Source organism: Asterias amurensis, chromosome 21 (assembly GCF_032118995.1).
Source record: "Asterias amurensis chromosome 21, ASM3211899v1".
NCBI classification, from domain to species: Eukaryota; Metazoa; Echinodermata; class Asteroidea; order Forcipulatida; family Asteriidae; genus Asterias; species Asterias amurensis.
In genome coordinates, this window is record NC_092668.1 from 12,163,502 (window position 1) to 12,182,194 (window position 18,693).

Sequence of the window (18,693 nt, forward strand, 5' to 3'; positions counted from 1 at the left end):
AAAAAGTTTAACTTTAACTTTTAATGGTCAGGAACCATGACAAAAATTTAAAACGTTTCTTATAAAACACATCAGAATTGGTTACTAATTTTTAAAACTAATTTGAGCACTTTATTTCACTGATCTAACAATTGGCGGAGTTTTTCGAGCAATGGCTCAAATGAAAGCTTGTAACTTTCTCGACCCCCATCAAAATACCTTTTGAATTTGAAATCAAAATGTTTGGGTAAAATCGGCCAAAAGTATGACATAGCATCTTTTTTTTTATCTACTGTGCAAGTTTAAATCCAAAAGGTCAATTGATTGACCGATGTCCAATATGCCCCTTTAAATCTGCGTCTGAATAAGGCGAGTTCGGCTACGGCTCACAGCCGTTGGCTTCAACATTGTCCGGCCGAGCCATCCGTATGCCGTCTCTATAAATACAATGTATTTGCTGGGCTGCAGTAAATAACTATATGTGGCAGTCAGTCAATTAAATTGGGTAGATATTCCATTCTGATCAAACGTAATTAAGGTTGGAAGTAGCCCAAGGAATGTGGCACACTTCGGGGAAATATTAGGGACCACATTATTTTTTTCCGTCCGCTGACATCTTTTCCAGACAAACTAATTTGAGTTACAAATGCAATTATTGTATGCTAGTTGTGAAGAGCGCCCTCTGCTGTTTATTCCAATTTTACATTCTGCCATCCAACTTCTTTGTCTGGTGTCGTTGCGACGCTCGTTTGTGTCGGTTAGTCGTTCTTGTGTGGGATTTATTCAATGTCTCTGGTATAGACAACTAACAAGTAAAGAATGCTTACAATATTCTTTACGCTTTTCCATGTTTATGATGTTATTTATGGCACCGGTGTTTATGGTTGAAAACTATGTTAAAATGCCGCTTCAATTTGTGAATTACTGATTATTCTTTTGTCCAGTGGGACTTACGCCATGTGAATTACGCGAGAAAATGAAGAGGGGCTTCATCCCATAATACCGGTATACTTTATCTCCTCTGACTCGGTTGATTGCCGGCTACTCTAATATTTATTGTACTTTTTTCCACGTGTACCAATAAGCCGATTTTCTGAAACAGGCTACTCAAATAGGTCCCCACAATCAGAAAAAGTGACTATTTTATTTCTTCTTGCCTGACGGATTGCAAATGTTCAAGGGGTTGTCGGCAGAGTAGATAATCACATTATTTCGCAGGTCATTTCGGTAATGGACGAACACGTAAAACCTTTGTCTGTAGATAGGATGTGGATGAGTCGAGTGGTTGTGATACCGTCAGTTGCAATCCACAATGAAGCTCTTACTTTCTACTTCGAAAGAGTTCACTCTTTGTGATTACAGGTTTTTCCGATCAAAATGGGGTTGTGGTTTTTATTTGGCTTATTTTTGATGCATCTTACGTCTTTGCGCATCTTACACAATGTGGATGACATAAAAATCCATTGAGCAGTGTTTTTGTGACTTGCAAACCGGGGAATTTTTGGGCAAACGAACTGGTGTGCAGTTTATGTATAAAGGAGTTTGTTTATGATTTCTTTGTAATGTATTGTCAGAATCAACGCATTGTGAATTGCAAAGCAAAAACAAAACCTAAAACCCATAAAGTAGATTTGAGATTAGCACCCATACATTCTACACATTTGGATCACAGGCTTTTTTGAGCAGAACGGAGTAGTTTTGTTACTTACTACTCTTAAGCCAGTTATACACCATAACAAGCAGGGGTCTCTTTCAATATATTAGCATTTGCTATTCTTTATGGACAGATTAAAGCCATTATACATTTTCGGAACAGAACAAATTTAAAGTTCACAGATTTACAAATAATTTACAGGGTTTTTTAGAAGGTAATGGTGAAAGACTTCTCTTCAAATATTATTCCATGAAATGCTTTACTTTTTGAGAAAACATTAAAACGATATCAATTCTCGACATCGAGAATTACGGATTTATTTTTAACACGTGTCATGACACGGCGAAACGTGCGGAAACCAAGGGTGGGTTTTCCCGTTATTTTCTCCCTACTCCGATGACCAATTGAGCCTAAATTTTCACGGGTTTGTTATTTTATATATAAGTTGTGATACACGAAGTGTGGTCCTTGGACAATACTGTTTACCGAAAGTGTCCAATGGCTTTATTAAACATTGCTGCCCGTTCACACGAGGTGCATTTTTTGTTTAAACTCGCACTCGTGCTCAAATTAAGCAATTGACCCTTGCTATGGCTGTCGTGTGAAAGGGTCTTATATTTGTGTTTGCCACCCAGTTTTGCATGACGTCATGTGAACTGGTTCTAATGCGACGGCTTCGATCACAAAGGACGGGTCCAGGGAGATTGATTGGTCAATTTGAAGTGAAAACAGACCCAGGTATTGGGTAGAGAGCCACCAACTTCATACTTCACTTTGGCAACCAAATTAGTCATCTGATGCCCCAGTAAATTATCTCTTTCGAAAATTGGGTTGATTTCAATTTTTCGTGTAATGCGATACGTCTAATGGGAAGGTGAGAGATTCGGGCTGGGGTTTTGGGAGCTGCCCTCTAATATCATAAGGGAACCTTTGAATTCCAATGCCAAAATGTCTCTCAGCAATTTAATCAGAAGATGTTGTGTGTCACATTGGGTTGGAGTCTGTCCCCATTGAATGTAGCAACCAGCTCAGGCTAGCCATTCTAATTATCACATTTTCGGGATGAGTTTAATTTGTACTCTTCGCGTAAGCTGATACGTCTACAGTGGTCATAACTGAATCATCTGACCCAATTATGATTTTCCCGCTTTTTATTTTTAATGACTCGTCCGCAGCCGAATTAATTGGGACATACATTATTTTGAATCTCTCTTGGAACGGGAAATCTTCGCCATCGCCCATCTGGATCATGTTCTTTGACGTATTGCATGGTTGCAGCGCGCCTGTATTGGAAGGCAAACTCCCGCTCTCTCCTCCCCAAATTATAGCATTTGCGAAATTAGTTTGGCTTGGTTCTTCGTGTAAGCTGAGACTTGGATGACGGTCACCGTTAGCGTGAATAAGACACGTACAACTTCTGTAAGGAAGTACAAACCTCGCATTCTCTCATTCCAAATGTTTCTTTTGGAAGGTTTGGCAACCAATATTGTCAGTTCGTGTCCCAGTGTTTCAATAATCCAATACAAAAGTGCATAATCGATCCGCTGCGATGTCTTGAAGATTTCTATTTACATTATATGTTTAATTTGAAGAACGTCTTGACAATGTTTGAGTGCAAACGGTTTCCAGTTTGACAAAAGCGTAGACTGTATCTTGAAAGAAGACAAACTCGTCGCCTATGCGTGATGTGCCCAGAAGGCTTAGATTCTCACAGGATCTCGTTATAAATCGACATTCTGTTGCCGCTTGTGAATATATATACTGGGGAATATTTGAATTTAAGAATGCAAAATCAATCAATTGAGAAATAAGAAGTCTAAGCTTAAGGTGAAGGAAGCAAGATTTGTTTTCCTGGAAGATAAATACCGTTTAGGGGTTTGTCTGAACTTGATTTGTTGACATATTATTTTTATCGTTTTGTTTGTAAGCAAATGGGGATCTGACACTGCATCGAACGAAGTTGCCATAGTACAATCGATGACTTCTTTGTACAATTGTGTTATATATATATATATATATTTTATGCGTTTTCAGTTCAAAATTGTTTCACAAAAGGAAACATTTGAACGAGAATGGGTATTTCGTAATAGTACAAACTGTTCTGAAATTATTTGGGGTCGAAGAAAGAAAAATTGACTAGAGCAGGATTTGAACCGTCTAGATAGCTCAGTTGGCACATCAATCCAAAGGCATTGGTTGAACTAAGTTGTTCTCTGTTCAGCCATAAATCATTTACAATTTACCCACAGTCAGTGTCCCTTGCTGTTTAGTTTTTCTTTTGAAATTACAATAGCTTTTTTATAACCGAATAATAATGCTCAGGTTTGTACATTAATGTGCCATATTTCCATCACAATGTATCTGCCATTATAATGCACTTAATACCCGACTTTATGCAACCCAATGGCCTCGCACGTTATTGTTTAGCCACAATTATATCATGAGAAAAAAAAAAATGCATTCAAACTATCTTAAGTGCTTACATGCACTATGAGCATCCTTATGGAATCCCATAATATCGAGCTGATCGTATGTTTACTCGCGACAACCAATTTTAGTTGCAGCGGCGGGACTGGATACTCTTCTGTCCTTTCCCAAGGCCATCCTTTGTTGTCGGTCATTAGCATTGAAATGTTATTTAATAAATGAACATTGCGTTATTAGTGTGTAGCTTGCCCTTGGCACGGCGATTACACATATTTTATGGATAGAATTTTATATATAATATTGGGTATACACCACCACACGCTTGAATGGCTTGCCCATCCGTTGGTTAATTCTGACGGCATGCATCGATTTCATTCTACCGCCGTGAATGGTGTGGAGTTGACGGGAGTACATTGGCCTGTCAGCCCTTTGTCTTCTAACCAGACGTATGGCAACCCTCCCAATACCAAAAAATGGTCCTCAGTATGCAAAATGTAATTATTTTCGAGCCATAATGGATGTAGGAATTAGACATTCTGTGAAGTGTACCGCTCGCAGAGCACTCTAAATGTACAGTGTCAAGTGGGTTTACTATTGGGGCGAAAATAGCCGAAATATTAAGCCGTGGAATTTGGCCCCGGGTTGGGCAATGACCCGCTGGTGGTTAAGTCGGAAATAATTTGACTGAAGTGGCAAAAAAATAAAAAAAATCAATAAATAAATACAGAGGCCTAAGTTGTAAACATGGAGTTTCTAAATTATTTCTTTTTTGCGCAAGCGTTGGAAATTATTTAATAGTGCCAAGTGCTTTTATTGACGCGTAAATAACCGGGAATAATAGGATGTCGTTGACCCAGCGTTTGAATTTTGACGAAGTGTTCAGCTTATCTGCTAAGCAACATAATAACGAATATTTTATATATATATATAATAATGCTTCTTATATTTTATATAACAGTTATAAACTACTAAAAATCATGATTTACACAGTACAAAAATAGACAAAGCAATATGAAAACAAACAATGGTGCTGCGTGGGTGCCTCGCTGTAATTCTATAATTTCCTTCTGCCATTTTCCAAATGGCCAGTGCCCCATGTTTTACCAAACTTCTTTCAGTTAAGTTTCAAGTCCCCCCCCCTTCCATTGAAGATTATAGATAATTATATTACACAGCCGACAACGGTCATTCAAAATTTCAAAGTTCAAGTTCAAACTGACTGTCTGACTAATACATCGTGTAATTCTGCTTCCAAGCTACCGTCATTGACCGTCAACTGGATATGACAAGTCATTGACCTCCCTGGTTGAACGGTCGTCCCAGCACTTTATCAATAATAATATTACAGTAAAACGAGGTAAAAATTGACAATGGTGGGTAGATGAAAGGACTGTATAATGCAATCACAGAGGCGGGAGGTTAATTGAAGGGACCTTCAATCCCCGGGGAGTCTTCCTATTGTTTGTCAGATGTCAGTGTCTCTTTAATCTTTGATTACAACAATCGTCTTCTCAGCATCCGTATCCAGATCCTGTCGAGCAAAAGCTCACGTGAAATTACGCGTTCCCTTGAGAGTTCACTCTTTCTAAAACTCCAATTACAACGAGAAACTGTTTTTTGACAAATCTGCCGACAGTCTTTAATTTTAAATCGCCGCTGATAAATGTAACGTTATCAATCTTGACTGTTCGATTCATCACACTGCAGCGATAACGGAAACGATAACGATCACGACGCAAAGAGAACGCATTCTATTGGTTGAATTGCTCCGCACAGAAAACGCGCGCGCTTATTCAACCAATCGAGAGCGTTACGTACCTCGTTAACGTGAGCGTTATCGTTTTTCGTTATCGAGTGCAGTGTGACTGGCCCTTTAATGCCCGCATGCGTATCACTGCAACTCATTTTCTTACTGTCAGTTTATGAGTGCGCGTTTTTCTCCTGCAAAATATCTCACCCGTAAAACAGTTATCACACAGTGTATCAATATGGACCATCTGCTGTCAATTTATAAAGCACTGCTTGACCAAACAGCTAAGTCAAAATAATGTGATTGTAATGAGTACATGTATATGCGGGCTATAAGTGATTTTCCCATAGGTAATGTAAACCACTCGCTGGCAAGTGTGATTTGTATTCATGTTGAGGTTCGACAATGTGTACAGAAAATATTTATTTTTCAATGTGTTAGTTTAGTTTAGTTTATGGATGCAAAAATATACCACTGCGTCACTTTAAAACACCAGAAATGTGCGTGATCGTGATAATTTTGAAAGAAGTGCATGTCAAATTTAGCAAAATATTCTGTGTATCTTAGTCACTGCTGGTTGTTTAGAATTGGCACCAATGACCTCCTGTGTTATCCATCCTCATCCTCCGTCGGGACTGTTTCAAATCCAAGAGGAGCTGAGACTGTAAACTTTCCCATCTCGAGACTGTAATTACTTCAGTACCCGATCCAAAGAGAGCAATCTGCCCGCACTCGCAAAAGGTAAATTTACTCAAACTCACCGGGCCGCTCGAAGCTCGACCCAGGCGTCCCGCTGCGGTGATTCAGTGATTTGGACTCTACACACGGGAGTGCGTTTTCCATTTAAACGCCGTTGTTTGCCATAAGACGTTAACTCGTCTCTCTGCTTCTTCAAGACGCAACTTGAGACGGGATTCAAGGTTTACTGGGGTATCGATGCTTCGTGGAGTTTTACCGCGCCGAATTCTTGACGATGAAGGAATTGTTTTCTTAAACACGTCACCCTATACTCTAGGCTTCTTTTTTTCTAGAGTATGCCAGTGTAAATTATTGACTCTTTCTTTGTGTCCATTATATGCAAACCTTATACACTAGGTGTGTTTTGGGCGAGAAACGAAAAGCAAGATACAGTGGGAGTTCTGCCCATTTAGTTTGTCCTGTTCGCCTTTTCCTTTGCAAGACGAAAACGGTCATCTACTTTGTTGATGTTGATGTTCTTTAAATGGTGCGCGCAGGTAACGCCTCACACTTTGGACAGTTTTGTCAGAACGTGCGAGCTGTCTTGCAGTGGAACGGTAGATTTCCAACAAACTTTGGAACTGTTTTTATTTTGTTTCCATTTGAGTTATAGTCCTACGACTACGGTCATCATGCTTCGCATAAAGAAGGAACTTTTAAGCATTAAAGACAGTGGACACTATTGGTAATTGTCAAAGACCAGTCTTCTCATTTGGTGTATATCAACATATGCATAAAATCACAAACCAGTGAAAATTTGAGCCCGATTGGTTGTCAGAGTTGCGAGATAACTATGAAAGAAAAAACACCCGTCACACGAAGTTGTGTGCTTTTAGATGCTCGATTTCGAGACCTCAAATTCTAAACTTGAGGTCTCAAAATCAAATTCGTGGAAAATTACTTCTTTCTCAAAAAGTACTCTACTTGAGAGGGAGCCGTTTCTCACAACGTTTTATGCTGATAATTATTTTGAGTAATTACCAATAGTGTCCACTGCCTTTAAACCCTCGCTATACACATCGAGACACTTTGCTTGAGATAGGGGGGTCAGAACTACGGGGTCAGAATAAACCCGGATTTCGGGAAGGGCCTGACCCTTTTAGGGTCAGTATAAACTGGAATCTGTGTCAAACTCAACCGAGGAACTGTGTCGAACTGACTGTGTCAACCCAGTCAAAGTCACATTTTGTGTAGCCTGACCCAGTAATGTGTTTGGCTCACTGTGAGACCCGGAAATTCGGGTCACTTCTTACCTAGGAAGAGTTTTGGTAAAGCACCAACCAGTTTTGTCTAAATGTTGTGTTCTTAAAGGTACATTTCTCAAAATTTCTCAAAATGTCTTCCACCTTTTGCCTACTCATAAACAATTCGGCTACCCAGGCCGTAGGACTCCAGTGCCATATCAGTCATCAGCTGGTATTGGGGGCCCACATTTCTAGCTTCAACGAATGATGTCTTAATTTGACTGAAAGGCAGTGGACACTATTGGTAAAAAATACTCAAAATAATTATTGGCATAAAACCTTTCTTGGTGACGAGTAATGTGGAGAGGTTGATGGTACAAAACATTGTGAGAAACGGCTCCCTCTGAAGTGCCATAGTTTTCGAGAAAGAAGTAATTTTCCACGAATCTGATTTCGAGATCTCAGATTTAGAACTTGAGGTCTCGAAATCAACCATCTAAACGCACACAACTTCGTGTGGCAAGGGTTATTTTTCTTTCATTATTATCTCGCAACTCCGACGACCAATCGAGCTCAAATTTTCACAGGTTTGTTATTTTATGTATATGTCGAGATACACCAACTGTGAAGGCTAGTCTTTGACAATTACCAATAGTGTCCACTGCCTTTAAGTTGTTTTAATAAAAAAGATCGCTGGTGTAGTTTTCCCAAATCAATATCAGTCAGAGTGAGAAAAAGAAAGACTCAGGAAATGTTAAAGTGTTCCTCCTTGGTTTTTATAGCAACAGAACAACATATCTTTTGTGTTTTCTTGACTGAGTAAACCCATTACTTTTCCCCCAGGTAACCGTTTCAATGGCTGTCAAGAGGAAGTCACGTACTGCGGCGGTATTTGATCTCTTTGTTCATTCCTCCTCAGTATTTTTTCAAATCACACTCGATGTTCGATGTCTCGTGTACTCGTAGCCTTCCACTCAATTAGCTCTAATCTTGAAATCTACGCCCTGTCCGACCTTCACGAGTTCCCACAACACCTCCATAACTCCTTGTACCTCCCCATCGGGGCTCTGTCCCATCAAACTACCCCCTAGTTATCTTCACTCGTGTTCCCTAAGAATCACCCCTGTTTTCCCTAAGGGTTTACCTCTTAGCCGCATAAGATAAGCCTTATTTACGCCATCTAGCCGATCGATTTTGTTTTGCATTATCCCGCGCACCGAATCTCTCTCATTTACTCCCCGAGTCCCACCCTTATTAATAAGTTTACGGTGTCTCCGTTAACGCCGCATAATACGCTCCCGTGCTTTCTTATCATTTGGAGAATAAATAAAAACTAGAATAATATCTGTGAATTGATGACTCGTGCCTGATGACGCGACCTCATGTCATTCATAAAGACGAGCAGTGAGACAAACATGATTTAATCACAAGCAGATATGGTCGCGAGCTGATGCGGATTTTCCACCCTTTTGCCTTCATGTAAAGAACCTCTTACTTCCCCCGTCTCAGTCCCGTCTCACTGCGGTAGATGGACCATAAAAGTGTCATCTCGCGAAACCTAATCAGTTAGATTGTGATGAAAGCGTGTCCGAGAGGCTGCCGTGAAAATATTATGAGATGTTCGCTGCCCCGTGTGATATTAAGGCCCACCCTTTTACGAGCCACGCTCGGACCATTTCCACGACGTTCATCGTAATAAGATTGTTCGTAAGAGGTTTAATTTATGGCTGGAAGATTTCATCAAGATCTTGTTATAGTGTCAGTGGAAGATCTTCAATTGTATGCTGTCTTGCTCCCCCATCTGGACAGGTTTTTTTTAAGATCTAAAGCATGGGGGATATATCATTATAAGTCCTTATTTATGTGAAGAAACACAACACTTAGTCTTGTTTTTGATGTTTCTGCTGGGTCCTTAATCTGCTGCATCACGCTGAGGATGGAGATACGATGTACTTACTGTGGTTTACTGGTGTTTTATTAATACCTGTAATTATATCGGAGCGTTGCGTGTTGATGAAGTTCCTTCTGTATTGTCATACGGAGCTCCTTTGCCCCCGTATCACCCAATTGACTGCACCGTGCTTTTCTAAGCAGCATCCTCTTTTTGAAGATGTCCTCCTGCCGCTTTAATCATTTATAAACAAGTGTTTCCATTTCCCTCCTGTTATCTATTTCCCAACTATTACAAACCTATCTTATCTTGCCTGTGCTAAGTCATCCCTTTCTTTATAACCATGTCTTGAGACGCATAGTGTTGCATAACTCTACATCCTAGATCGACTGATGTCCTTTTTGTCATTGAACTACTAAGTCTGATAACTCTGTACTCGTCTATGGTCAACATAGGCACGCAAACCTAGTTTTCTTGGAAAGCTCACCCCGGCATATCGCTATCCGTTTTGATATTTCAATAATGTTTGAAATACACACCTGTGCTATATTCTGACATGGCTTAATGACATAGTTCAGGAATGCAAGCTTTCCTGTCTGAGGAAACAGTTGACAGGGAAAAAGTTCTTCGCTTAAAGCTGTACCTTCGTAATTGCCCCTTTCTGGCTACCGTTCAGTCGTCTTCTGACCCCGGTCAAAGCCTGCCCCTGTCCAATCAATCCACCACCGCCCGGAGCCCCTTGCCTCTTCGTATCCTACAACTTGCTGCTCCTTATCTTTCTATCAGCACCATCCGTTTCTTGAAGATGCCCCAATCACTCCCTATTGATCTATCGGGTCTGTCCGGCGCTTCTAAGATAACCGTGTCTGAGCTAGACATGAGCATCGATTCGCAAGAGGACTTAGCTGCTTGACCTGGAGCACGTCGAGTTGTTAAAGGCAGGATTTAGTTTAGGGAAAGATCAGAGTGACTAAAAACACAAGTTTTCTGAAACTTTCAATCTTAAAACTTACAAACTCACAAACGCAACTTACAAACTTTTTGCTTTTAAATTATAATATTTTCGTGAATTTTTTTTTTTTTTTTTGGGGGGGGGGGATTTCAAAAAAATTCCAACACCATTTTGTTAGTGTGCGATGACGTAATGGTCTAATCTTCAAGATACCTACGTGTCACTATACATACATTATTGCCAATGCCTTTTGCTGATTGGTACTTAGACTAAAGATTTGCATCTTCTGCAATACCTACATTTTTATTAATTGCCACCAATGGTGTCGGGCCTTGTTTCAATTTTTTTATTATTTTTTAAAATTTTGTATGTGAATTTTTGTTTTGTTTATAGCCTAATTATAACACAATTTGAAAATTACTTTTTGTCGTTTAAAGGCAGTGGACACTATTGGTAATTACTCAAAATAATTATTAGCATAAAACCTCACTTGGTAACGAGTAATAGGGAGAGGTTGGTGGTATAAAACATTGTGAGAAACGGCTCCTTCTGAAGTGACTTAGTTTTTGAGAAAGAAGTTATTTTCCACGAATTTGATTTCGAGACCTCAAGTTTAGAATTTGAGGTCTCGAACTCAAGCATCTAAAAGTACACAACTTCGTGTGACAAGGTTTTTCTTTCTTTCATAGTTATCTCGCAACTCCGACGACCAATCGAGCTCAAATGTTCACAGGTTTGTTATTTTATGCATATGTTGAGATACACCAAGTGAGAAGACTGGTCTTTGACAATTACTAAAAGTGTCCACTGTCTTTAAATATGGAAACAGTTATGCATCCTTTTAAGCGATGAGACGTTTTAATGAAAAATAGTAACCGATTGCTCCAGCCCTTTCGGCTCTCAGCCATAACGTGACAAGAGCACTGCAGCCTTTTAGACTGTCTCGCCAGTCTTGAATCTTTCTCATTTTTAGTTGATAAAGCTGCATGTTTTCTCAAGCCCGCGCTGAAAGAACACGCTTGCAAAATTGCTGACAGAGGCCAAGCTGGAGCCTAGATTTGGCAAAAACAACAACATACTTTAGCTTATACCGGAAGAGTTGACCTGTAGCGCCCTCTACTGGTTATTGCTGATATCATCCGAGTTTCAATATTTTCCTCACGTTTCCTGTGCCCCAATTTTTCTAAGATTCTCAAAAGCCAATCTTAACTGGCAGAGTCAGTCAGTTACAGTGGTCTCTGCAGAAGTGTGTGTATGTTAAAGCGTGTATATGTAAGCATCTCAATCGAGATTGCCTTCTGTAGATATTTAGGTTTGAGCTCCAGGTTTAAAGGCAGTGGGCACTATTGGTAATTACTCAAAATAATTATCAGCATAAACCTTTCTGGATTACGAGTAATGGGGAGAGGTTGATGGTACAAAACGTTGTGAAAAACGGCTCCCTCTGAAGTGCCATAGTTTTCGAGAAAAGTAATTTTCCACAAATTTGTTTTCGAGACCTCAGATTTAGAACTTGAGGTCTCGAAATCAACCATCTAAACGCACACAACTTTGTGTGACAAGGGTGTTTTTTTCTTTCATTATTATCTCGCAACTTTGATGACCGATTGAGCTCAAATTTTCACAGGTTTGTTATTTTATGCATATGTTGAGATACACTAACTGTGAAGACTAGTCTTTGACAATTACCAATAGGGTCCACTGGCTTTAATAGCAGTTGTACATACCGTATTTTACAACCCGTATTACAACATCATATTATAGTCCAGCATTCTTGATTTGCTCCCGTTGAGGCCGCGTCTGATCGTCTGGGTGGGGATGTGGCTTGATCGTCACGTTGCAACAGTCGTCGCCACAGCCGCAGCCGCCAATTCGGACACGGTCTTACCTGGCTGAGAAGGATATTTAGTCTTTACCTTGTTTTGTCTGATAAGAAAACAATGTCCATAATTACTGTTGGGGTTGGGACCCCTGCCAACAACGGGGATAAATATTACACAGGCCGCATCCGAATTGCCGGCTAGAGCCACGGCCGGCTATGACTGTTGCCAAGTGTGTTTCTACGGACTATCCGTCAACGTAGGATGACACGGAACCGAAGCCGTAGCAGCTACGACTGTTAGTGTTACAAAAAGGGGTACACTGTAAGGGATGTCCTATACTTCAACGCTAGAATGACGCAGCGAAGTAGCCGTAGCCGCTGAATCGGCCTAATTCAGGCATCCGACGTCAATTATATTGTCCCATTGCCATGTGTTAACTACTTGAGAATCTTAAAACGTATTAGGCTATACAACATGTTTCATAAAAATCAGAAGGGCAAAGTCAAGGGTTAATTGTTAATCTTTTTTTTTTTTTTTTTGACACTCTTGTTTGGAACAGTCATTCTTTAAGATAGCCTAATTCTTTAAGGTAAGCTACGAGGCAAAATACTTGCACAGATGACTACGTGAAAGATGACAAAGTATGACGACGAGGTTATATAAGGGATATAGCTATTATAAATTCATTTTATTCAACTGACCGCCTTAACACTCGAGGTGCTAAAACAATCGAGAATAAAAAATGGAGTTCCAGTGGCGCCGCTGAGGGCTCACTTGACGTATTATGCAGTGGGCTTAAGGGATAGAGCGGCCACCCAGGGACGATGTCAAACTCTCGATTATATATTAATTTCTTCGTAGTTGAATTTATTGTAAGTTTACTTCGAAAATACCCTCAAATGAAGTCCAATGATAGAAAGCTGTATACGCAATGCTGAGTGTTATTCCCACAAAATATCAATCATATGGATAAAACGTAAATTTTCAGAGATCGCCACAGTAATTAGCACAAACCTTCCGTGCCTTAACTTAACTTGTAGCGATATGTTATAAATATCAACTATAAATTGATAACGTCGTGACTATTTCACTCAGCTCGTAGTTGACCGTGGCTTGCTCCAACAGCCATAGGTTATATGGAAATAACGCACAACTTATGTACGCAGAGTGCCAGGAGCGAGATTTGTTATTTACTGAAGTTCATTTTATGAATGTTAACCTTAATTAGACATGATTTTAACATTGCTCTTTCTTAGCAATCAATTATGTAAATGCCACAGGGCTTGAAAAGAGAAACCTGAGAAATTTTAGGGAAGGGGGAAACAGTGGCACTGCGGTTTTGTAATTTTGGCCTCGCGGAATCTTCGAAGAGGAACACCGAGGGGAATGGCACGGGGCGGGGGTAATTTAAACAAGATGAGTAAAGATTTTGGTTCAATGAGTGAGATAAGACTTTGTAAGCTCAGCAAGAAAAACATGTATGAGCTTTTCACTTTTTGAGCTCGTACATTATACTTTAAATTTTTTTTTTTTTTTTTTTTATGTTTCAAATTTCAGAGATACTATAAAGTGTGATTTTCAGTGCATATGATTGTATCTTCCCAACCTTATGAGGACTATACAAGATAGGGCAATCTTAACATATTTCCGACCTCGGTCGACCAGAGAAAGGGAGAGATCTGTAATATGCATAGACCCGGAGTTCGTGAACAAATTTTTTCGAAATATTGGTCAAACTGACGCAGAATCCGGGTTACAATTTTTTGAAATCATTTTGAGAGTTGGCCTGACCAGGAATCGTGGTCAAATCAGCTCCCCTTGTTTTATGTACAACATCTATTTTTTTTATTTACAGTTCGTCTTTTCAAACACAAGGAAACTGGCCTCGATTTATTGCCATAACTGATTACTTTAACAAAGCAGTTTGCACATTTCATATAAGGCCCTATACGCTTTTAATGTTCAATTTTTCACCGAGGCCTAATTCAGTCAAAAAAACGATCGAGACTCCTAACGAAGCGTAAGGAAACCATCCAGCCTCCTTCCAAAAGGCGCCGGTGAAGTTATTGTGATTGGTCCAATTGTCAACTGTACAATTAGACCAAACACTTGATTCAAATTAATTAAAAGCTTTATCAAGTGGTATGTAAACCGTCTTTCAGGCATTCTAAGTTGCAATTTCCTGATAGTTTAATAACTTTGTGATTATTGTTCTTAATTGTGACTCACATATACCGCAAGAGAAAAGATTGCTGTAACCTGACAAACTTCTTCTATTTGAATGTTCACTTGGAGCTCGGACCCGATGATATTTCATCCCTGTTCGCTCTATGAATGACAAGATACAATCACTAATGGGGTAGGTAAACATAATCCAATCTTGCTGTACCGATTTGCACTTGTGGGGTTCGATTATGACTCAGTTATGCCGCTCTGCAATCGGATATAACTCGTTACCTCTCCTTTTTGTATGTTTGATAACATTTGATTCAAGTTTCAAGTTGTGTTTGCCGGAGAAAGGGGAGAAAGGACTTTCTCCTCAGATGATCCTCGTGAACAAACAAGTGCAAAATAAACATTAATCACCAATCAATTGTCATCTAATAATTATATTCTTTTAGCCGATCAATGGATGTTCCTAATGAGGGTTTACTTGCTCTGTCTTTTAGTCACTAAATACACCCCTTTGGGTAATGAAATACTGCCTGGCCATTTTTCATACTGTCGTGATGGAGAAACATAATTTACGTCCATGGTTTTTAACTCGTAACCTTTGCTCATTGCTCAGCATCCGTCGGTACTTTTTTGGTTATTAGTCTATGGACAACTAATATCGGCTTTCGCGACCGGCGTGTGATAAGCTTCTATATCTATAGCAATGACCATCTTGGACATCCATTTTGACATACATACTAATCTTGCGTTGAGACTTCTGCGTCTAATCTTTCATTTGTTAATATGACTTGCAGATACCATCCAGTCTGTGATGAATGTCAAATTATTCTCGTATACTCAAAGAGTATTTGAACCACAGTAAAGATACAAAGTGAAGCAGATTTTTGAGTGACATTTTCTTCTAAATGAGTATGTGTTAAAGTAAGGTATTCGGTTACGCAAGTTAATGATAATCGCTCATCGAGCTGGGGTGGTTCTGAAAAGGACAGTATAGGTTTCCACCTCGACGTTTCGATCAGTATACTCTGACTGTCTTTTGGAGCAAAGATGTGTGTTGTTTGTGTTTAGACTTAAATGAACTAAGCAGTATACAGGCTTCCGTTAGCTAATTATAACAACCAAATTATTTCTCCATTTCAAAGAGTATTGTAAACAAATTGACGAAACAGTGACGCATATTTTGAAGAAATATTTTCTTCAAAATTAGATGTGCATTGTTTGTGTTTAGACCTGAGCAGTAGATGCTTCCGTTAGCTAATTATAATAAGTAATTATCAAGATAATTAACAACACACGTCGACCCATGGTTGATGTTTTAGGACTATGTTTTATAATGTGGTAATCACAAAGTCTTGGCGCCAGTCATATTGAGCACGATGTTAAGCCCCAAGCAACGTAAGACTTCACGTTCAGGGTCCCTGACATCAATCTTTAACAATTCTATAACCATCTCAGACGGACAATGTATTTTGCAACATTTTCAAAGTCCATTTTGTGTAAAGATTGATTAGAACTTGGAGCAGACAGTGGTTTTAGATTGCAAGGGAGATTACCATTATCTATTAAAAATGATATTAAATGTCACTGCTTATTTTGGTGATAAATCAATCAAATAAGTCTTGGAGGACAAAAAGTTTCACTAAAGATCTTCACAACAGATTAAGAACATTTTGATGTCGGAAAACACTTTTCAAATTGATATAAGGAAATGCAATAATGTGGATGCTGGGAGGTGACCGAGCAGGCAATTTGCTTAGCTCATGACCCGATTTCATAGAGCTGCTCAAGCTAAAAATTATGCTTACCAGAATATGGTTACCATCCAAATTACCGTGTCAACTTGTGACTGGTGTCCTTACTTTTGCTTAGCATACACTTTTTAAGCCAATTTCTTTACTTAAGCAGCTCTGTGAAATTGGGCCCTGCAAAATTATTACATGCGGATGAGAGAAGTTTTATAACCTTGAATATAAGCATGACAAAGGATAAAATCATGTTAGCACAACAACTTGCTTAGCAAAATTACTTTAGTTTACATTGCTGTGATTGGTGCCCCACTAAATTTCTGCTTAGAAAAAAAATTGTTGAGCAGTTTTTTGTTTCGCATTTACAACATCTACCCAGTGCTACTGTTAGGAATTATAAATATTTACCCGAAGTCCCTCTCGGACAAAACGGAATGAGTTTCAATCCATTTAAAGGGAAGGTACACGTTTGGTAATTAATCAAAACAAATATTAACTTAAAAACTGACTTGGTAACTAGCATTGGAGAGCTGTTGATAGTATAACACATTGTGGGAAACGGCTCCCTCTGAAGTAGCATAGATTTTGAGAAATAGGTAATTTGTCACTAAAATAATAAAATACTTCCTTTTATTCCTATATCTGAAAGCACACAAATTCGTCCAACAAGGGTATTTTTTTTTCTCATAATTTTCTCGCAACTTCGATGACCAATTTATATTAGCTCAAATTTTCACAACAGGCTTTGTTATTTTATGCTCATGTTGGGATACACCAAGTGAGAAGACTGGTCTTTGACAATTACCAAACGTGTACATTCCCTTTAAAGACAGTGAACACTATTGGCAATTTTCAAAATCCAGTCTTCTCACTTGGTGTATATATATCTCAACATATGCATAAAATAACAAACCTGTGAAAATTTGAGCTTGAATGGTCGTCGGAGTTGAAAGATAACTATGAGAGAAAAAACACCCTTGTCACACGAAGTTGTGTGCTTTCAGATGCTTGATTTCGAGACCTCAAATTCCAAACCTGAGGTCTCGAAATCAAATTCGCTGTAATTTACTTCCTTCTCGAAAACTACGTCACTTCAGAGGGAGCCGTTTCTTACAATGTTTTAAACTACCATGCACTCCCGATTACTCGTTACCAAGTGAGGTTTTGTGCTGATAATTATTTTGAGTAATTACCAATAGTGTCCACTACCTTTAATGACACTTCTCACCACACACCTTTCCGCACATCATCCAGGTATGGGTTCACCAACCTTAAAAACACGCATGTTGGTTTGCACGATAATAATAATACAAAACCATGCACACAACGTAATTAAAAAAAAAAAATCTGAATTTAATAAACCTATTGAATTAATCAACCCTGTCAACACATTCCTTCAATCCGCCACGGTCATTCCACTGTCCATTCTTTCCCCCGATCCAGAACACCTAATCAGAACCCCACAAACATATCTTACAAAAAAATAAATGAGCGAAATCTCAGAGAAAAGTCTGTCATCGTTCGTACCTAATAGCTCGGGCGAATTTCTACATTGCGAACGTCAGGGCCCGTAGACTGATATGTGGATTACTGGTACCTCTTTCGTGGGAGTAGTTTTACGTCCGGATACTGCTTTAGCGTGGCTTCATTCCCCGGGCGATACTTGCTTGTGCACACACTGAACAAAATGAAAAAAGCACGCGCCTCGAGAACCAATTACTTATTATACGCGACATTTTTCGAATCCAGACTATTTGTGGCCTTTGTATACTGGGTGCATGTGGCTCATGTTTTGCTGCGTTTTCTGAAAGATATAATAGCAAATAAGGTTTCGTAAACAATATTGGTGATGCAAATTATTCAATTCAAGTAAAGCGGTTACTTTGATAACAGGTTTAATACTATTTAATAGTCTTAAGAAATTACCCCAAAAATCCGTCTTATCGATTATGCACGACATTATACCTTGTGAAGAGTAATATCAATTACTATCGATCCGCTAGTTGTGAAGAGTTAACGATCACTATCGATCCACATGAAACCTTGTAAAGAGAAACAGCGATTTATATTATCCGCATGAAACCTCGTGAAGCCATTAATATCGAATCACAAAAAAAATTGTGAAAAGTGATAGCGATATACTATCGAGCCACATGACATTTTTGTGTAGAGTTGAAATCTTGCAATATGAAGAGCTATTACAATTACTTTCAATCCATGCATGAAACCTTATTAATGTATAAGCAATTAAATATCGATTCTCATGAAACCTTGTGAAAAGAAATATCGACTGCTATCGATCGATATATTATAGTTACTTGTGTTACTAAAAAGAATTGTATGCAGTTTTAAGAAATATTCTCTTTAGTCTTGCT

The 18,693-nt window shown here is 39.0% G+C and overlaps 1 long non-coding RNA gene across 2 annotated transcripts in view; it reads right to left on the reverse strand.

Annotated features, from left to right (window-relative positions):
- Positions 1–15,920: 15,920 nt before the first annotated feature.
- LOC139953098 (uncharacterized) overlaps positions 15,921–18,693 on the reverse strand; it is a 38,803-nt gene continuing 36,030 nt past the window's right edge. Inside the window, exons 3-4 of one of the 2 annotated variants that reach the window (XR_011787943.1) lie at positions 18,284–18,360; positions 15,921–18,122 (exon numbers count right to left, since the gene is read on the reverse strand). This is a non-coding gene — a long non-coding RNA (uncharacterized lncRNA). The remainder of the gene's footprint in view (positions 18,123–18,283; positions 18,361–18,693) is intronic. The other variant, XR_011787941.1, reaches the window with a different exon arrangement.